Source organism: Grampus griseus (assembly GCF_964374135.1).
Source record: "Grampus griseus genome assembly, chromosome: 15".
NCBI classification, from domain to species: Eukaryota; Metazoa; Chordata; class Mammalia; order Artiodactyla; family Delphinidae; genus Grampus; species Grampus griseus.
The window spans coordinates 57,876,586-57,895,219 of record NC_139009.1 but is presented as its reverse complement, the minus strand read 5'-3'; the positions used below and the strand labels follow the sequence as shown (position 1 = coordinate 57,895,219).

Here is an 18,634-nt window from a genome sequence, read left to right as displayed (position 1 = left end):
CTCCTATATATAAAACAGATGAGTAACAAGGTTCTACTGTATAGCACAGGGAACTATACTCAATATTTTGTAATAACCTATAAGGGAAAAGAATCCGAAAGAGAATGCATACATACACACACACACGCACAAACATATACATAACGGAATCACTGTGCTGTACCCCTGAAACTAACACAACATCGTAAATCAACTGTACTTCAATAACAAAAAGTACTGATGTGGCCGACAAGGCCCTGAATGGTCAGTCTCACCTCCTGCTCTCCTTTCTCCCCACCTGCCGGTCCTGCAGTTTCCTTTCAACTCCATGGTCATCACTACTTCATGGCCATCACTACTTCATGGCCTTTGCACGTGTTCTGCCTGGAACACGCTTCCCCCAAACCTTGCTTGGCTAAATTCTGTTCACACCTCATGTTCTGCTTAGTCCCTTTTTCAGAGAGGTTTTCCTGCCCACCTCCAGTCTCAATTATGCCCACCTGGTAATCTCTTTCATGTCCTGCCCTTTTCCTCTTTCACCTTTGCCATTGTGTATTTGTCCCTCTCTTTGTTACAATACTGAAAGCTCTCTGCTGACCACTGTTTCCTTCATCACCCAGGGCCTGGCCCACAGAAGGGCCGCCAGAGTACCTGTAAAATAAAGGCGCGAGGAAGCAGACCCTGCTTCCTAGGAACATGGTGAAACATTTGTCAAGTACCACGTTAAGCCCTGTGAACGTTACAGTCCTATTCGTATCCTGTGAACAAGGTTAAAAGTCCGTCTAATGGGCACAGGGTGGTCACTGTTATAATAGCCATGGTTCATCCAAGCCTACTTATGTTATCCTAAAACCTCACCACAACCTTGTAAAGTAGGTATTACTATTCCCATTTCAAAGATAAAGAGATGGACGCTCTTGAAGGCTAAGGCCCTTCTCCAGGGCCACACACACAGTAAATGGCAGTGGTACCTCACAGAGACCCCTCTTACAATGGATGCAGGAGAACCCAGGAGAGACATTCCCTAGGTATTGGCACCCAGTAACTCAGCCTACTTATCTACCCTTTTTGAGGCCAGGGAAAAGAGCACTCAGGATTGTTAAATTTGGAGAAAGGGACACGGGAAGGTTAAATTTTGATGGGAATCAGGGAGGCAAAAGGATAAAAGTGTACAGAGCACGAAAGAGAAGGGATGTGAGGGGCACTGACCTTGGCTGGGAGAATCACAGAAAAAAGAGGAAAGGTGGCACCATAGATATGTCCATGCATCTCTTAACCTAGGGTTTCCTTCCCTAAATTTGTGCAAATTGCCCAGGAGAGACTGGTTTAATCTCCAAGGAGCTTTCCGTTCATACGTTAGTCACACGGTATAGTGTAGATTTGTCACAAAGTTTGGAATACTTTAGGAATACTTTCACAAATGCGAGTGGAGTTGAACTCCTCTGTCCCCTGTGTCATTTTAAGAGGAAAACGATTTTTTTTTTTAAAGGTGTCAGATTTATGTGCTGTGGGAAGGAAGAGCAGGATCTGAACCAAGAGATCCATGGGTCCATATCCAGAGAAAACTAATTCAAAAAGATACATGCACCTCAGTGTTATAGCAGCACTATTTACGATAGCCAAGACATGGAAGCAACCTAAATGTCCATCGACAGATGAAGGGATAAAAAAGTATACATGTATACATGTGGTACATGTATACAATGGGATACTACTCAGCCATAAAAAAGAATGAAATCATGCCATTTGCAGCAACGTGGAGGGACCTCAAGCTTATCACACTAAGTGAAGTAAGTCAGAAAGAGAAAGACAAATACCGTATAATAGCACTTACATGTGGAATGTAAAATGTAACACAAATGAACTTATCTACCAAACAGAAACAGACTCACAGACATAGAGAACAGACTTGTGGTTGCCAAGGAGGGGGTGCTGGGAGGGATGGATTGGGAGTTTGGGATTAGCAGATGCAAACTATTATATATAGACTGGATAAACAACAAGGTCCTACTGTATAGCACAGGGAACTATTGATATATTCGATACCCTGTAATAAACCATAATGGAAAAGAATATGAAAAAGAACGTATTACATGTATAAGTGAATCCCTTTGCTGTACAGTAGAAATTAACACAACACTGTAAATCAACTATACTTCAATAAACTAAACTAAAAAAAAAAAAAGAGATGCATGGGTCTGAGGAGTATTAGGCAGGATGGTGCCAGGACATCTCATAATCCTTTATGTTTTTGTGAATAACATAAGCTTGCGCTCAGGGTGGGGCACTGAGACACTCTGCAGAGGGAATGGAACGCAAGCCCATTTTCGGAAACTTTGAAGTAGGGCATTTACTGGCCTAGGTAGGGATTTGGGGGCAAGGGAGAGGAACACGGAGGAAAAAAGGAAAAAAAGTGAAGAGCAGCAAAAGGACAGAGTTCTTCTCATGAACAGAACGGTTCTATGAGGAGCTGTAGCCTAAATCAGAGGCCGATTACTATCTAGATCACCTTAAGTCCATTTTCAAAGCGTGTCGACACAATCTTCAGTCAATAAAAAACAACAGTGATTTCAACCTACTGCTGCCAGGGAGGTCGTCAATCATGTAGACATGACTTCTTTGAGCTTTGGATATAATTACCATACATGACCTGACCAAAGGGGCAATATCTTCTATAGGAATGAAAGGAAAATTCCAAAAGTTCATACTCCTTGAAAAAGGAGATCCTATTTGTTTTTTAGACTTGCTCAGGCCAGAGATAACCTGGAATCTGTATTGATACAGGTCATCTTTCAAAGGCTATTGACACAGTAGATGGTTTTTTATTACCTTAGAAACTACTCCAGAGGCAGGGGCCCTGGCCATATTGTTAGACAGCATTCAACCTCACTGTTGGCAGGACCAGGTGGAGATGAGAACATAGTTTATGCACCAGAGTTTAAAACTCAAAGGGGAAGGGTGGAGGTGTGGTTTCCGTTTACCTTCAGTAACCCAACACTCAGCTGAAATTTGGAATATATTTGGTATACATCTACCTTTGAGATTAAACAAATAATCTGTAATACTGTAATTTTTAGCCATTTTCTCCTTTAGGTAATTCATATCTGTTTCCCTAGTCTTGCCTGATTTTCAGACACTGTTTTTATTTATTTATTTTTGGCTGCGTTGAGTCTTCATTGCTGTGCACGGGCTTTCTCTAGTTGCGGTGAGCAGGGGCTACTCTTTCTTGCGGTGTGCGAGCTTCTTATTGCAGTGGCTTCTCTTGCTGCAGAGTATGGGCTCTAGGTGCGTGGGTTTCAGTAGTTGTGGCTCGCGGGCTCAGTAGTTGTGGCATGCAGGCTCAGTAGCTGTGGCTCGCGGACTCAGTAGCTGTGGCACGCGGGCTCAGTAGCTGTGGCTCGCGGGCTCAGTAGCTGTGGCTCGCGGGCTCTAGAGCGCAGGCTCAGTAGTTGTGGCGCATGGGCTTGGTTGCTCCGCGGCATGTGGGATCTTTCCGGACCAGGGCTCGAACCCGTGTCCCCTGCATTGGCAGGCAGATTCTTAACCACTGCGCCACCAGGGAAGCCCCTCAGACACTCTTTTAATATTCTGCTTGATCACTCTGATTTAACGAATCCAACACACAATGAAAATAATAAAAATTATTTCATTTTAGGCAAAGGCCTCCTAAAAAATGAAAACATTTTTGGTCATTTTGGTCATGATGGTGATGATGATGATGTTGATTCTTGAAGTGCTGGCCCTTGTTTGAACTAAGTTTCACTGATGACCTCCCAGTTTGTTTCAGCTTTATTGGAGCTGAAGGAGAGAGGACTGAGTTACTCTGCTCAAGTAGAGGACTATCCTTCCAATGAGAGCACTCCTTCATTGTTCCATTGTAAGAATGAACTAAGAAAATTCAGAACCCTCATCTCTCCAGGTTGGGAAATTAGTAGGAGGGAAAACTTACCAAACCAAAAAGAGAAACCGGTAGGAAGGGAAGGGAAACTGTAGGGGATTTAGAAAGGGAGACGCTAGCTGAACAGTCACAGCCAATAGTTGGGTGAGATTGACAGAGGAGGTTGCTTCTAATGTTATCTACAAGGAGGAGCTGGCTGAGCAAGGTATGGCCCTTCCTCTGATCTGTCAGTGTCCGAGCTGTTGGTTAGTGAGTCATTCTTGTCTATATAACTTTCCTCCCTATCCATGTACCCCTGAAGTGATCCCAAGCTGTGGATCACTGTCGCACCAGCACAGGCCTCAGGGGGCCTTCTGCATAGAGGTGACCTGATGCCAGGTCAGAGTTGCTCTGGGCTGGAAGAGAATCATTTCCTTGCTTCTCTGAGAACCACAGGGACCCCCTAAGTATGGAACATGGGGAGAGGGAAGGGCCTCTTTCTGAAGGCAAATCACAAATGTATGTCTTCTTTAGATAAATGAAAAGATGCCACTTCTCCTTATATCTGAAAGTGCAAAAAGGAGCAGTTCTAGAGAGTGATTATAAAACTGTAATTAATGCAAAATAAAACTTCAGAGAAGGTTCTGGGCCTTGCAAAAGTGGTTTATGGATCACAAATGTCAGAGTCCCACCACTTCAGAACACATCCGTTTTTGTGAATGAGAAGAATCCTTTAAAAAGTTGATCTTCTTGATATGCCAGGGCTGGGACAATGGTGCTGTTCTGCTCTAGTTTAAGACATCACAAGGATGCTTCCTCCATCTTGGAAGCTAGTCAAGTGCCTTCAACACCATTTCACTCCTTGCCTCCTTTCTCACCATCCAGTGATTCTGGGGTCATTCCCCACCCCCTTTCTGGCCTGCTTTTGTTCTGACCGATAGAGAGTAGCCTACTAAATAGTCTCTGGGGGAAAAGACAGTCTTCTGGTGTCTTTTTTTTTTTTTTTTATTACTAGATTTCATTACTACTGTTATAGAGAATAACTGATATATTTATAATTTTGCAGTGGGGACAGGTAGGGCTAATGACAGTTCTGTCACTCTGAAATTAACACTAGGAAAACATCACTGTCTACTCAAGAATACTGAGAGAATATTTGACACTGGCTTTTTAAGCTCTCAACGTTTTTCACTCTTAAGGATTCAAATCTTGGGTCAGCCTGCCAGAAAACATTACCTCATCATACTCTGTCACTGGGTAAAGAAAAAATTCTGAACTAAATGAAGATTCAATTTCATACCAAAGCTCTGAGTCCAAAAACCTTGGACAAAAAGAATGATAAGAAGACCAGAAAAGGATTTTGAATGATGTGACCTTGCAAATGAGTGTCTTGGGAGACCCGGGCCATGGAAGTGAAGGTGGTGCTGAATGCAATGTAAGCAGAGGTGGCCAAGGCAGAGAACCATTGTGTTCTGGTGTGACCAGCCACTCCCACCTCCTCGCTCGGCCTTTGACGCAATGGGCTGGAACGTTTTTCTACCCACCAGGAAGTCTAGCTCAGACATCACAGACCCAGTTCTGTAATCACCCCTTCCAGCATGTATCTGCAGCATTCTCTCTTTTCTTAAATTACCACTTCTTTTATTAAATAAAAGTAATTAAGGGCGTTAAAAACTTTATGGAAAAAAGATAAAAGAAAACCTCAGGTGCATGACCATGACCACTGTTAATATTTGGGAACTATATATTTATTTCCACATTTCACTATTTTCACATTTCAGTGGATCCCCTTTTTTGGGGTGATGCAACAGGAACCAGAGATCTTTTTTTTTTTTTTCCTAAAGGGGAAAATTCAATCCAAGCAAAATTTAATCGACTCACTGACAATATCTTTTTGATGAGCTGTCCCATGATTTGAACTAAGACCCCACTGAATGCCTTTTACATTATTTTTAGGTCCCCTTTTCACTCTCACTCATATTAAAAGTTAAATTATGATATAGGGACAAGATGGGGCTTTACCTGGAGAATTTAAAAGAAATATTCTTTCATTTGAGTATAAGGGCTAACAAACTGCCCAAACTCTGATATCTCATATGAGATTTTACTGTATTTTAGGTGCATAAAGTTGTATAGATACTTTTTGAAAGTGTGTCTTTAAATTGGTTTCAATGGACATGACTATTTTGGAGAACAGTGGCCACCGAGTTCTGGTCCTCTGTAATTGGAGGGTCTCTATAACTTCTGGTCAACAGGCATCTGTTATAAATGTATAGTGTCATGTAAAAGCCCCACACTACATAAAAAAAAAAAACTGAAAAAAAAACCCGCCTTCCCATATGTTTCCACTTAGTGTATAGTTGAATATTGCTTAAGTCTTTTCTGTGGCACTCCATCCATCTTCTCTGTTCTGTCCATGATGTTTTATTGAATGCACCTTCATTTTATTATGATGGTTCATATGAGCCGTATTCTCAGGACATACCACATAAAATCACCCTTTGTATCTGAGGTAATGATGATCTCTTTAAGAGTCTCGAAACAAATGTGATACAGGGGAGAGGAATCATTGGAGTGTCGGGATCTCCAGGAGTCAAATGCTCGATCCTTTAGTTTCATAGTTAGCTAGGATCAGCCCCCAACAATTTCTGCTCAGGGAGAAGATGATGGACCCTGCCTTTACAATCCACCAGAGGACAGTCAACTACTTGTTACGGAAATCCATTCTAAGAAGCACATTCGACTGAAGCTAAGACACAGAAGACATGTTTTGAAAAGTTGTTTTAAAGAAATAAAGAGCAATACACACACCTGCTTTCAGAGCAATTGTTATAATTTATAATTCTTTTTTTTTTTTTTTTTTTGGCGGTACGCGGGCCTCTCACTGCTGTGGCCTCTCCCGCTGTGGAGCACAGGCTCCGGACGCACAGGCTCAGCGGCCATGGCTCACGGGCCCAGCCGCTCCACGGCATGTGGGATCCTCCCAGACCGGGGCGCGAACCCGTGTCCCCTGCATCAGCAGGCGGACTCTCAACCACTGCGCCACCAGGGAAGCCCTACAATTCTTATATAGTACAAGGAGACCTTTTATGTTAGAGATACAAGCTGTGACTTCCCTCGTGTCTCAGATTCAGAGGTTTCAAAGCAATGACTTGTTGCTCCTCAACAGATGGCAAAACTCTCAGTTAATTGTCTCTTTACCCAAATTTAAGCATTTCTTATCATTCCAGGCACCAGTGGGAACATTTGGTGGGTGAGGAAACCTAATTTCACAGGATGATGCTACAACTGTAACTGTTTAATTTTTGCCCCAGAAACTCAAAGTCCAGCATGGCCTTATCTTGCAGACCCCTTCAGTAGCTCTGGGTGAAGAGGAAGCAGCAGGAATCGTTGCTCCCTTATAGGCTGGAAAAACTGAGCCACAAAGGGGAAGGTTAGGGCTCAGATCCAAGGTTTCTTGGACTCCCTCCGTGGGACTGTCTGGGCTTCCGATGTGGGTATTTCGGTTAAATATTTTTGCCTTTTCAGTAGGTGAAACCACCACCAACATGAATATTAACCAAAATAGACTTCACGTTAGCCTCCCATTTCTTTAAATCATGGCTCTAACTGGGAATTTCATAAACAGAAAAAGATACTGTCCTCAGGAGAGAGAGTTTCTCTCCAATAAAAATTTTCTTATAGTGGGCTTCTTTGGTTTTCAATAGCTAAGAAGCTTGCTCAAAAAAATATGCAGGAAGGATAGAGCTGATTCTGGAAGAGCTCAATCTCACAAGAGAGGGGAACTTTCTGGTGGTGGAGGAGGCTGTGGCCAAGTACAGAGCTGCTGGTCTGCCACGTGTACTCATGACTCCTGGCTGTGACGGATGCATGGCAGAATGGAGCCAGGATGCTAAAGGGACTGGACAAGCTGAAACAATAGGCTAAGTTAAATAATTTAGGTATTTCGGATTAAAAGCCAGGTCTAGCTCTTAAGAAAATTGATTCTGGCGTGGGGGACCCCTGGCTCAGTCACAGCCGGGGTGAAGAGGATCTGGGGGTTTCAGACCGTCTGGTCAAATTGAGACAGTTGTGTGACTGCCCAGGGAAAGCGAATGGATTCTCAGGCCACATTGGGAGGTCACTGCCCCTCCCTCAGGTGACCAGCCTGATCCAGTCTGCTCTGCGGTGATGAGATACCACCTGCCGGGAGATTGGGGCCACCTCAGTCAGGAGGCTGGGGACAAGCTGGGAGGCCTCCCAGGAGAGCTACTCGGCCACAAGCATCAGTTGGGCTTTTTGTTAAACACACAGATGCCAAACCCAAAGGATCCACTGAATCACAATTACCAAGGGCATCTACCATTTCAACGTACACTAAAAGTTTGTGATACATGAAGTTGATGAGTTAGGTAAGAATAGAGCACAGTGCCTGGCTCATGGTAAAAGACCCAATTACAAGTGATAAAAAATGGTGAATAAATAAAGAACAACATCTACTCTTAGCCATTTTCATCAGTGATGTATGTGTGCATGCGTGTGCGTGTGTGGGCGTGCACGTGTTCCTCATGTTGGTGGACGTTGGGATATTAACTAGATTCAAGGTCCCTAAAGCAAAGAGATTAACCTTTCTCCTTTTGGAGACTTTCTGTAGGTAGCTTGGGGAGATACATTTTCACAGAGAAGTTTTCTAATCACAGCAGGGGCCTACAGCCCATTCTGCTTATGAACTGCTCTGACAAAGCCACCAATATAATAGTAGGTCTACCAGAACGCTGATAAGGAAACTGGGGACTTCTTAAGAAGAGGCTGGCTCTGGGAAAAGTTGTCCATCTGTGATGGATGAGGAAGTTGTGATCTTTGGTCTCATTTGTTTAATTCTTTTAAGCATTGATTAAGCACATGAAATAAAAAACATAATAATCTCTACATTGTAACCATTAGCAGAACTAAAAACGAGTTTCCTGATGTCAACACAGGGCAGCAATAAAGGCTCCTGGCTTGTTTTAATTGGACCTGAGCTTTTCAGACCAAGGTCTCTCCTGTCTTTGGGACCACTAATATTCCTTCTCCCTTGAGGGCCCTCCACCCCAATTAAGTGCTGATCTAGGTGGGGCAGGGATATTTAATAGGCCTTTGGTTTTCTGTTAGCCTTTTATTAATGCTGTACGTTACAGAGGCCAGATGTCCTCGGCTGGGTTTCACCTTCTATGCTGGGTTCCTGGCTGTTGTGATTTTGTTCCCGCTATGATCTCTGACTCCAGCTGAAAGCTGGTCAAAGTCCAGGCTGGAGGTGCTACCCCTCTTAGCAGAGCCCCAGGCTGAAGTAGGTGCTTTGAGAGGGAGCAGGCTGGCAGGCTCCATCCCCTTTCCCGGGACCTTCCCAGCAACTTTTTACCCTTGTCACTTTCATATCCTCCAGTGAGGAGGGCTCTATCTAAGGGGTCCGAATCTGTGACAACGGCATATTGAATTGATTGCTTTTTAGACTGACAAACACCATGGAATCTCCCTATTTATTTATCCTTAATAGGAAAATATACAAGGATACCCAACTCCCTAATTTTTTTCAGAACTGAAAATAAAACTTCAAATTCCCAGCTGTCATTTATTACTATTGCCTTTAGCTCAAGTATTTAAAAAATACATTTGCTTTAGAAATTGACCCAGGACTTCTGCAGTCCACCGTAGCTGAATCCTGCCTGTTTAATTTTAATCAACAAAGGCGTGGGGTGACTTTCCTGCAATTTTCCCATGAGGGCTGGGAGCATGGATTGTGAAAACGTTTGCCTCCTGGATGGACACTTCTTTGGAGGGGTCTCTCTCTCTCGGTTCCTCTGGGTCTTCTTAAGAGTGCTCAGGGAGACTGAATCCCTTGTACTGAGCAATCTGGGGGTTAGGGGCCACCCTGAAGACCTGTGGGTCTTCTGAGAAGTAGTTCCAGAACCAGCTGGGGGCCAGGACTCTGGGATCTCAGCCTGACCCGAGGACAGCAAATTCACAAACCACGTGACTGAAAGGGCACAGACATTTTTTTCATGATTCTTTCTCTATAAGAATCCAAACTTTATAGGGAAGACTGTCTTTTCTGCAGACCTCCTGATGCCTAGAAAAATAAGTGAACTGTGTACCTGTGAATATGCCCGTCACACACAGACCCTCCCTCTGGGCCAGTTCCTTGCCCTGTCCCACCCCTGAGCTAAAGGAGTTGATCAACAAGAACAGTTTCTCATAGTGACAGTCATGACGTGTGCCAGCCACCGTCCTAAGCACTTCATAGTTTAATTGCGTTTAATCCTCACAACCTTCCGCGAGGCTCATTTGGCAGGTTCAGAGAGGGTAGTTAACCAAACCCAGGCAGCATGTGGTAGAGCTGGGTGGCAAACCTAGCCATGCTTCTCTGTAAAGTCTTTGTTCTTCTGCTCTCAGCTAAGCAATTCTGAGCCCCAGATTGGTATTGCTTATACAGAAATAATTGCACTAATTTGAACTCTCCCCGCTTCCCATTGTACTCCCGTAACAAGCAAGAGGATGAGGGAGGCATCTCTGTGACCTGGACTTGGGCCAGCAGCAGGGATGGGAGGCCCTGAGGCCCTAAGCACTTCTGGTGGGAACTGCTGACTGGTGCAATGGACGTCAGTGCTTGGCAGGAAGCTAGAACAGGTCATTACACAGATGGTTTGTAAGTTCCAAGGACAGGAAGCAGTGGTCGTCCCTTTGAGCCAAGGTTTGCAAAGAGTGAATTGGGGCCAAACCTCATTTTTTTTTGCAAGTCTCACCAGAATCATACATGGGGGCTGACAGATGTAGTTTATCTGCATTTCAACAAATCATTTCACAGTGTGTCTCACAGCACATTTAGAGAAAAGATGGACAGATGTGGGCTGGATGTTTAGTGGTAATTTAGATGGTTCGGAGAAGGTTGGACAAACAGCATCCCAAGAGTGTTGATGAACGTAGCAATGACAACAGCCATTTGTTCTGAGTGCCCTACACAGGGTCAAGGGTGTAGCCAGCACTTAGTAAATATTTGTTGGTCATATTAAACTCAGGGGGAGTCTTTAGTGACCCCGTGAAAGGGCTCTTTCTTTGATTTAGCAAACATTTACGGAATAGATGAGGAGTTTGGGGAGTGGAGGTCTGATCCTCGATGGAGGGAGGGGAAAGTCAGGTCCATTTTCTTTGACCTCTGGAGCCCAGCCTCACAGACATGGTGACGACAGAGGACAACCGTGGGTCTCTTGCTGTGTTTGGATGCACTGTTTCATAGCACTTAGGAATTCTGAGGGGGAGGTGTGGAGAGTACTGTGGGAAAATTGTGTGTGTATGTGTGCGTGCGCGCACGCGCGGTTTGTTTTCTGGCTCACTGCCCGCCTAGATCCAGATCATCTCCACTTACCTGTTTTTCATACTGGGCTTATGGTAAGATTGCATTTAAAGAAGGCCTTCTCCTTTTGGCTCAAAAATGTTTGAAAACCACAGACTCTCATGGTATTGAAGATGCCTTCTAGCTCTAAAAATGAAGTGGTTCTTAAAAACTGTGTGGCAGGAGGGAGTGCTAAAGGCAAGCTCTAAAACACATCGGCTTTGTTTCCCGTTTTCCTTTTACCTCCTGGTAGGCTCAGTCTCCATGGCAACTCACTAAAAGTGCCGCCACCTTGAGGCCCGCCATTTTCTTTCTTGTGAGCCCTCCTTCCTGACATCCTCTCAGCCCCGCAACTAATCTTCCTGTTATCAAACTGCATTCTTAAGTATAAATGACTGGCAACTTCCATTTCCCCAGTGCAGATATTTGCACCGTTAAAGACCCAAACTGAGAGAGAAGCTCTCTGATTGGTAGAGTTTTTTGGTTTTTTTTTTTTTTTGCTGTACGCGGGCTTCTCTCTGTTGTGGCCTCTCCCGTTGCAGAGCACAGGCTCCGGACACGCAGGCTCAGCGGCCATGGCTCACGGGCCCAGCCGCTCCGCGGCACGTGGGACCTTCCCGGACCGGGGGACGAACCCGCATCCCCTGCATCGGCAGGCGGACTCTCAACCACTGCACCACCAGGGAACCCCCAAAGTTATATTTTGATCGTGCGCAAGTCATCTTGTGCCACATACCAGGTACCAGAGCTCAGAAGGAGAGAAACCCAGTTTTGTAGGGGCTGGTAACGAGGAATTAGCCCAGCCTGCAGGCCAGGGAGTGGCTTGGTCTCCCTGAGCCTGGAGTGTCCTGCATCATTTTCTCTTCTTCCTCCTCGCAGGCCCTAGAAACACTCTTCTGGACTGGGCTCTTACACATGCTCAGTTCCTTACACACTTGCAGCTCTTCTTCTCCGAAGGCTGCCTGTGACCTAGTGTGGACAGCTCTGGCTCTGGCCTCAGTTCTGCCCTGCCTCACCCCGCTGACTGTGCGTCCTCAGGGGCTGGTGGAGGGACCGGAGAAGCTGGACTGACCTCTCTCCTGCGGCCTGCATCAGCTCGTTACGCTCGGCGCTTGGGGGTCCAGTGTCCCCGCTGTGTCCCATGGCTGCTGGCACCTGGGGCATGGTCATCTGCTCGCGAATTGTAAAAGTCAGAGGAAACGCTGACTGGAACCCAGGCCTCCTGGCATTCAGGCTCTCTCCACGAGCCACTTTTGGGAGATGGACTGAGGTGTTGTCCTGACACTCCGAAACGGAATGTATGCACAAGCATGAAAGAAATACATCTGGGCATTCAACAGAGTGTTAGAGACGGGATCTGGCAAACCCGCCGAGCCGTGTGCTTCCGTAGCATGAGCTTTTCCAAGGTGCGGCCCTGGCAGGGCCCCTGGCCTTTGCAGAAGGGAACTAAGGTGATAGAATGGACTGACATCTCACCAAGGATGGGCACTTTTGGAAGATGTCTGTTTCACCTCGTTTATAACATACCCCATTTTGTTTGGCAGTTTTTTCAGTGTATAGAAAAGAAAATTAAGGAAGGTCTGGTCCCGTCAGAAAAACAGGTTTGTTAAAAGGGGCGGCCGGTTTTGTGTGAGTTAGAAGCACAAAGCAGACGTGGGGATGTTTCTTGCGTCTCCTCCTCAGGCAGCTGGCCATTTGGCTGAGAAAGAGATCACAGACTCCCTGGCCAGGGAGGCAGAGCTTAAAGCGGTCCAGGAAGTGAGTGCCCAAGGATACAAAGTCAAGGTTTAAGCCCAAATTCAAGGCTCAAGCTGCTCTGTGGGTTTCAGGCCCCTCCTGTGTAAAAGGAAGCCACCAGCTTTAGGGAAAGGACTCTTAGGGCAACAGCTATAGGGTTAATTTGTACTTTGTAGGTTATTTATTTTGTTTAATATTTAGTACTAATTGTATATTGTATTATGTTGTTTACAAAACGCAACAAAGAAAGGGATACGTATGCTGTTTTAATAGTGTCATTATATATCTAATTATCATATAATTATTATTAAGACATAAGTTACGTTAAGGGGTCACAGTTGGGGCCGTTCTCAGGTATGCCACCTCCAGTTAGAGCTGGTGCCCTGCAGTTGGGGACTGGCCTTCAGTAACGTGGGCCTGGGGACAGGACCCCTCCCTGGGGGTTGGTGGTCATAGAAGGAGAACCTAATGGATATTTTTTTCTGCAAAGTAGACGAGGTGCCTTCCCTGGCTCTCCATCCCTGCCCCCCGCACTCAGCAAAAGTACTATGTCTGAAATCTTGGAGGATTCTCTTTCCCTCTGTCACCTCCGGGCTCTTCTCTCCTCTTCTTCCGCCTCCGTTTCCCCGGCCTCCTCTTCCCTGGCCTCTTTCCTTGTCCTTCTCAACCGCCTTCCTGCTTCTCCTCTTGTTGAACACCTATCCCATGTGAGGTGTTCGAGATGGAAAGGGGGAGAAACCAGCTATGAAATGCTGAATGAGTGGGACACGAACGAATGTGATGATGGCTCAGAGGCAGACGGCATCTCTGAGTCCTGAGAGGGACAGGCAAAGCTTTCTAGAGGAGATACGACTTGTGTTGAGTTACAGTGAGAGGACAGGAAAGGCCAGGATAATTTGGGCTGCGGCGTGGTGTGAGTGGAGGTCCTGATGCTGGAATAAGGCCTGTTGGCTGAAACAACGTCTCAAAGGGCAGGCTGCTTTGTGCAGGACTCGAGGAGAGGCAGGCAGAGTCTGACTGGCTGTGCGGGGCTATGCTGCTAGCGCTGCCGCTTAGCCCAGCATTTCCCAAAGTGCCTTCCACAGGGCACTAGTGATGCTGTATAAAAACAGAGCAGTCATTTTCAAGTTTGAGAAATGCTGCATGATATATCCCTCCCCTTTGGAGACTCCCAGTGCCATTGGCTCATGAAGGCATCGTTGAGGTCTTGCAGATAAAAAAAAAAACAAAACCTTTTTCACATTGTTAAGTGCAGCGTTTCCCAAACTTATTTGACACCTATGAACAGCTGGGGAATAAGTGTCCACAAAACACATCTGTGTGCAGACAGGGGGAGCCAGTGAAGGTTTCAGAGGGGGTGTAGTTCGTTGCCGTCAAGGAATCAGAACTCCCTCACATCAGCGAGGGGGGTGAGGGGTGTATGCAGACGTGCCAAACACCTGCCGCTGCGGTTGATCCCCCTCTGTTTTCCTGGGGGAAGACTGGCTGGCTGGTAGGTGAGGGAGGGAGAGTTCTCATTCCTGAGCACTGAAAGCATTAATGAAGGCTCAAAGCGCACGCCAAGAAAATGTTTTCGCTGGCCGGAGAAGGGGTTGCATATACATGTGCACGCACGTGTAAACTTGCTGACTGGCGACCCTGTTGGTCTCCCTGGTTTTTTTGTTTAGCCAAAGCCTGAGCATCCTCGAAGGAAAAGCTGAAGTCATGCCTCCTCTCTGCAGTCTTTTCAGACCAAGCCTGGCCTCTGGCTTACCCCCCCATCCATGATCTCTCTCTTCTTCCTTTTACTGTCAGCTGCGAACAATCACTTTCTGACACACCACCTGGCTCCTTCCCCATCCCCTCGGTCCCCTACTCAGGAGTGCCCACCCCATGCTATGCCCAAGCGTGCATGGGACATTGGCTCATGATTGGCATATATGGCAATGCATTCTGCTTTTTCAGTCTCCAGATAGCAGCAGGGCAAATAAATGTACAAACGACTCATCTTCCTGCCAGCCCCAAAATGAGACAGAACAGAATCACTTCACTTTCATTTCTATGGAAGCGATTCTGGACTACAGCAAGGTCTCATTGTTCATCTCCACGTGATTCTAAAGGTCACCGTGAACAGTCAAGAAGGTGACAGCTGGGCACGACAGTGCATCCACAAAGCAAAACCAAAGGGTGACAAACAATGGCACCCTGCTGGACTTGCATTCTGCTTTCTGGGCATTATTGAGAGGTCACTCCTGGGCGAAGGGGATTCGAATTCCCAGGGCAGAGTGTGCTGGGAAGGACACTACAGGAGGTGGAGGAGACTGGAGGGACTGTCAGGTCAAAAGAGGGATGAAGCGTCCATCAGCCAATCTCATCAGCTATATCTCCGTAATACTTTCAGAATCCATCCACTCCTCGCCATGTCCTCTCCATCCTTTTGCAGGTCACCACCGCTGCCTCTCCCCCAGGGCTGTTGCAATCAGCTCCTCACTGTTCTCCCGGTTTCCACTCTGGACCCCCTACAATCCATTCTCCCCCCTCACATCAAGGGCAGTCTTGGTAGAACGTGAGTTACATCACGTCCCTCCTCTGCTAACCCTCCACTCCATGCAGCCTTCCTGTTACACGCAGAGTAACATCCAATCCCTGGTTTACAAGCCCTGCCCGCCTTGGCCCCTGCCCTCCCATCTCCCATGGCACTTGACTTGCGCTGGCCTCTAACGTCCTCCAACAAGCCACACTCTCTCCAGCCGTGCAGGCTTTGCACTGTTGTTCCTCCCCTGACCTTGACATGGCCAGTTCCTGCTTGTCATTCAGACCTCACCTTCAGTGTCACCTCTCCAATGCCCACCTCTCCAAAGAGAGGGCTTTTCTGACCACGCAGGTAGGTATCTGTTCTCTTTCTGTCCCACCACCCTACTTTAATTCTTGGTGTAGCACTTAACACTTGGGTGCTGTGAACCCTACAGTGCAGACTCCATGGAGGGACCACGGCCTCATGGTTCACAGGGGCTTAGCCCAACAAATAAATGTGATGAGTGAATAAATGCTAGATTTTCCATGTATCAGCCTAAGCTCTTGAGTCCTCTGTGAAGCGAATTTCCTCCTCTGTAAAATGGGAATGAGAATACCGACATCCAAGGGTTATCAGAGGAAATGCATTCAAAATGATTACACATTATGAGGCTCCTGGGAGATGCTAGTTATTATTTCCCAAGTCAAGTCAGTTTCCTTTTTGGTAAAATGGGGATAATATTTGCTTTCTAGGAATCTGTCAAAGATAAAGGAAAGCAGATAATCCAATAAATGTACAGATATTTAGAACAAAGTTTTAAATGCAACAGGCTCTTTCTTCCCTGTGAAGATAGTGGAGGGAAGCTTAGAAACAAAACCCTTCATGCTGGTTTGGAGCACGCAAGACGTTTGGCTACGAACAAGAAGTCTGGGATAGGAACAGGCCCAGAAAGGCAAAAAGTCACAGCTGATCTAACAGAAAACCAGGAAGGGCAGAAGTGACCCATAACTCTGAAATTCTCCTTGTGTCTACAAAATAGAAACGGTTGGAAGAGTCAGGGCCTGTAAGAAATCACGCTGCCCCTCTTCTCACAAGTGCCTTCCAGGCTAGTCCTCTAGGCCAGCACAGCTAACAGAAATGTCACACAAACCACATGGGTGATTTTCAGCTTTCTGTTAGTCACATTTGTAAAAAGTAGAGAAACGGGCGAGATCAATCTTAATAATATTATCTTATTGAACCCAGTAGGTCCAGAATGTTATCATTTCAACATGTGATCAATATAAAAATGACTAAAGAGTTATTTCACATTCTGTTTCTCATGCTACGTCTCTGAAAATCCTTTCACACGTACAGGATGTGGCATTTCTGACTAGTTACATTTCAAGTGCTCAATAGCGATGTTGGCTAGGGGCTTCCTTGTGCGATAGTGCAGCCCTAGACTTTACTTTTGAGGTGTTCAAGATCTTGTGCTACTCGTGGGGCTGCAAGGGGAGGTCATGAATAATTTTGTAAAGCATGACTCCATTTGTAATCCCACTAAGTTGCCTACTGTTATTCCACAGCTGAAGAAAAGTCCTAGTTGACTCTTCCACTGGCCAGTGAAGAGCCTAAAATAAAATTTATTTTAAGACTCTAAAGTATTGGGTTAGCCAAAAAGTTCGTTCGGGTTTTTCCCTAAGATGCTACAGAAAACCCGAACAAACTTTTTGGCCAACCCCATAAATGCCTGTCATGGAAATTTATTTACCTTCTGATCTCCATAGACTCTTTAAGACCTGTAAAACTATTTGAAACTGTGCCTGTCTGTCTGTCTATCTACCTCTCCTCTGGAAGTGATAATTAGGAAGCTTACTCATTTAAAATCAAATCATGTCCCTTTCCTCTAACCCTGTGTTTCAGGGGAAGATTTATGAGAAGCTGTGCTTCTTCAGGGTGGGACAGTTTGGTCCATGGTTTGCAAAGCTAGAGAATTTCAATAATCAAACTGTTGCCTTTAAAAAATATCAAACTTGGAAATGGGTTAGAACTAAACACATCAGTGGAATGAGCTTCAGGGCACAAGAAAATTATTATGGAGTCAAGTTACCCAAAAATCATTGTTCTCCTTTGACTCATAAATCAATTATAGAGTCTTGGATTTTTTGGACATAGATTGGTGAGTTTTACAAAGGACAGGCATCAAAGCCTGGCTGTGGAGGACACTCTGAGGATCCAATCGTTTCAGCATTAGCGTTTATAGTAATTTGAGAGCACAGCAACATTGCTGGGTGAAACTGGAGTTTTCACGCAGGCAGGTTAAGTCTTTTGGACGCCTCCAGCCATGTTGCTTATTAGTGGCCTGGTATGGGATGCAGTCATGTGGGTTGTTGGCGTGTGTGATGCTAATCACTTGTAAGGCCAAGTTTTTGCTAGGAGCTTCTGTTTGGAATCATTAGCAAACACATTTTCAACTTTAGGCCACCAACAGAGGCTCTAGTGCAGAACAAGCTAGTGTAGCTTAAGGGTGTGCAGTGGGGACCATGGGCTGTGGGGAGTTCTCGTTGCTTATTCCTGGTTTGGAGGGACGCTAACTGTTTACAAGCACAGAAGGTGGCCTCAGTTCTGCGGTTACCTTAGCCATCTGTGGAGGACCACATGGCATTCCCTGGGCGTGCAGACACGGTGGGGCACCGAGGCCATGGCTGCATAAATTCTGGTAAGTTCATTCCCACCACCAATGGGAAAATACTCACTCTCCTTTCCATTTCTCTCTGCCTCCGTGCCTAAGAAACCCAACGCTGCTTGGTCAGAACTACTTCCCTTGCTAGAAAGAGAAAGAAGGGAAACGCTGTCTTGTATAACAACAGGGATGATTCCACAGTGGACTTTCCAGTGGGCCCACTTTTATTAATTATTCCACTAAGGGGGCATGGATGTCTGTTATGATGTCCAATTTTCCAGACTCCGACATTTAAGAGTTTCCCATTACAAATCAGCTTGAGTGAGCAGTAGGGAATATGGAAAAGCTTACACAAGATTTTCTCCCATTTAGAGCTTGTATTCAAGTCGGAGTTGCAGAGGCCTTGGCAAGTAGGTATGCCCGGGATTGAGGCCAGTGCCTGGGTGTCAGCGGCCCCATGCTGTTTAATGGGGTGACCCAATCCAGATGTTGGAGGATGCAGGAATTCACAAAGGTGATGAAAGCTAGTGGAGTGCCCCC

General features: G+C 45.8%; 1 protein-coding gene across 1 annotated transcript in view; it reads right to left on the bottom strand.

The window, feature by feature from the left end:
- The window catches only part of ANTXR1 (ANTXR cell adhesion molecule 1), a 243,880-nt gene that overhangs the window by 20,620 nt on the left and 204,626 nt on the right, over positions 1-18,634 (bottom strand). The gene's annotated exons all lie outside the window — the stretch shown is intronic.